Consider the following 2,384-nt stretch of genomic DNA (forward strand, 5'->3'; position numbering starts at 1 on the left):
GTTTGTCAAGTCCAAGTTTGGAACTATGGGTTGAACACATAGTTCTTGACTTCCACTGAACAAATCTTGGTTCATTGCATTCCTAAAGGATGTTATGAGTAAAATGTCAACCATGGATCTCTGTGGAACCTAAGATACAATTTGTAAGCCAGTGTCTGTATTAGGGAAAGTTTGTCCTAGTATTTCTGACAAGCCATTCACAAGTGCTTTGTTCTGTAGTACACGATCTCCAAGCAGATAGATAAACCACCCAAGGCATTTATAGCTGGAACCTTAAGGTTTGAACTTATATCATTCTTTGGATTCTTGGAAGCAATTTCTTTTGCAAACTTTCTTCGGTAACCTCAAAACGGTGCACTTTGTCAAACTGCACCAGAAACTCATTTTCCAACAACCATAACCATGGATCTCCGACACAATCTGTATGCCAGTGTCTGTGTTAGGTAAAGTCTGCCCTAGTATTTCCGACAGGCCATTCACAAGTGCTGTGTTCTGTAGTAAACGACCTCCATGCAGACAGATAAACCACCCAAGCCATTTATAGCTGGAACCTTAAGCTTTGAACTTGTATCATTCTTTGATAAACAGACCAATTTTTGAATTAAGAATACATTTTATTGGATTTTCTGCAGCAACCTCAAAATGTACTTATCAAGTCATGCCGAAAACTCATATTCTAACAATCATACCAACAAGATTTTATGATTCCAATTTCAACATTTGTGACTATGACCCCAAATGGATAAGTTGAGCTGACAAGCAATCTTGATGCTGCAAGGTGAATTAGGACATTTATGACAAAGGAACTTCACATGTGACTGAAAATACAACATGGTTTTCACAAAATGATTCAAAGAAAAATGCCATTTATTGTAACTGAAAAAAGTTCAATTTTTCAAAGTCAAAAATTAGAATAATAGGATGCCAATTTAAAGTCTGTCTAACAAATGAGGAACTAATGTTATCAACTACAAATTATATTTTTGCAACATTATCCCGAGAAAGTTAAAAAATTGATGTTTAACCCTAAAGAAGTCCCTTATTCCATCAATCAAAGTCGAAGATTGTGTGCTTTGGAGCCTTTTTTGAACACTTCCCTCAAAAAATCCAAAGACTAAAAGACGAACCCTAAAAGAAATTCTTACTTCGTCAATCAAGACTGAATAGAGTTGAGATTCTGCATCTTGAGGTCCTTTCCCTAACGATCACCTAAGAAAAATCAGATATTGACGGAAAAACCCGAAATTCGTCAATCAAGAGTCCAGAAACTAAAGATTATCCAGCTAGGGTTATCACTCCTAACATACGCCTCCAAAATCCAAAGGTTGAAGAAAAAAACCTAATTTCTTAACTTCATTTACCAAAAGACCATAGAATTGAAACTTGAGAATCCATAGAGTTGAATGTTATGCAGCTTAGTCTCCATTGTTTCTGTCCCGGACAGAATCACTACCACCAAAACATATTTTTTATTCTAGTCCTCATTGTGGTTAAAATAAAGTTGATCAATTGACAAAGAAGAGAGTACGAGTAACCTGGCAGCGTCATATACGTCCAGGTGAGCTCATTGCCACATCCTTCGTATGGGCTGCCATTTCGCCACACTTCCAATTCGGGGTTGTTTGAAGTCATATTTCCTCAATGTGCCAGTGAATTCCACTTTTGCGAGAACCTGAAGCTTCTGCAAAGAAGAGGAATGTGCGAACAATCATGAAAGGCCCGCACATTAGATTTCAGATGTGACGGCCTCGAAGACCGCAGTCTCTGATGTTCTCATCGCCATCGTTGGAACGCCGCTTCGATCTATTGATGTTTGTGCCGCTGATGAAATTTAATCGTTTTAATGTAATCATATTGAAATGAAAAAACTAGCGTTTGCACTCAAACGAGGTAGGAAGGATACAGGTATTTGATTCAAGAAATAAACAAGTCCTACGTAGTGCTAAGTACTTGCCTATCTTAATTTAATAAATTTATTATAGTATATAAAATATTATACGGTAATAATAATAATAGTAATAAAAAAATTTCTATTATAATTAGAAATTATTATTTATCAAATATAATTAATGATTAAGAATAATAATATTAAAAATAATACAATATAAGTATATAAAAGTATATATTATATATCATAATAGAAGTGTATATTGTATAATATATAATTTTAACATTTTTAATTAATGAGAAAAGATATATTTGGTAAACATAATATTAAAAATAGAAGAATCTAAACTAACTTAATCACATTTAAAAATACAATAATAATAATAAATTTCTTTAAAAGTGACCAAAATGATCCCAAAAAATTATAGAAAAATATTTTATACAAATTAGAAAGTTGATTTTTTTGCATCTATACTATTGAGAACTATTAATATTAT

At 33.2% G+C, this 2,384-nt stretch overlaps 1 long non-coding RNA gene across 1 annotated transcript; it reads right to left on the reverse strand.

Moving 5' to 3' along the window:
* Positions 1–846: 846 nt before the first annotated feature.
* On the reverse strand, positions 847–1,924 carry LOC149553909 (uncharacterized). Its single transcript, XR_016353204.1, has 2 exons — positions 1,536–1,924; positions 847–1,209 (listed from the first exon to the last, which is right to left on the reverse strand). It is a non-coding gene; the product is annotated as an uncharacterized LOC149553909 (long non-coding RNA).
* Between the last annotated feature and the right edge of the window lie 460 nt (positions 1,925–2,384).

Source organism: Cupressus sempervirens, chromosome 6, assembly GCF_028749045.1.
Source record: "Cupressus sempervirens isolate cs-2001-9-10 chromosome 6, ASM2874904v1, whole genome shotgun sequence".
Taxonomy (NCBI): domain Eukaryota; kingdom Viridiplantae; phylum Streptophyta; class Pinopsida; order Cupressales; family Cupressaceae; genus Cupressus; species Cupressus sempervirens.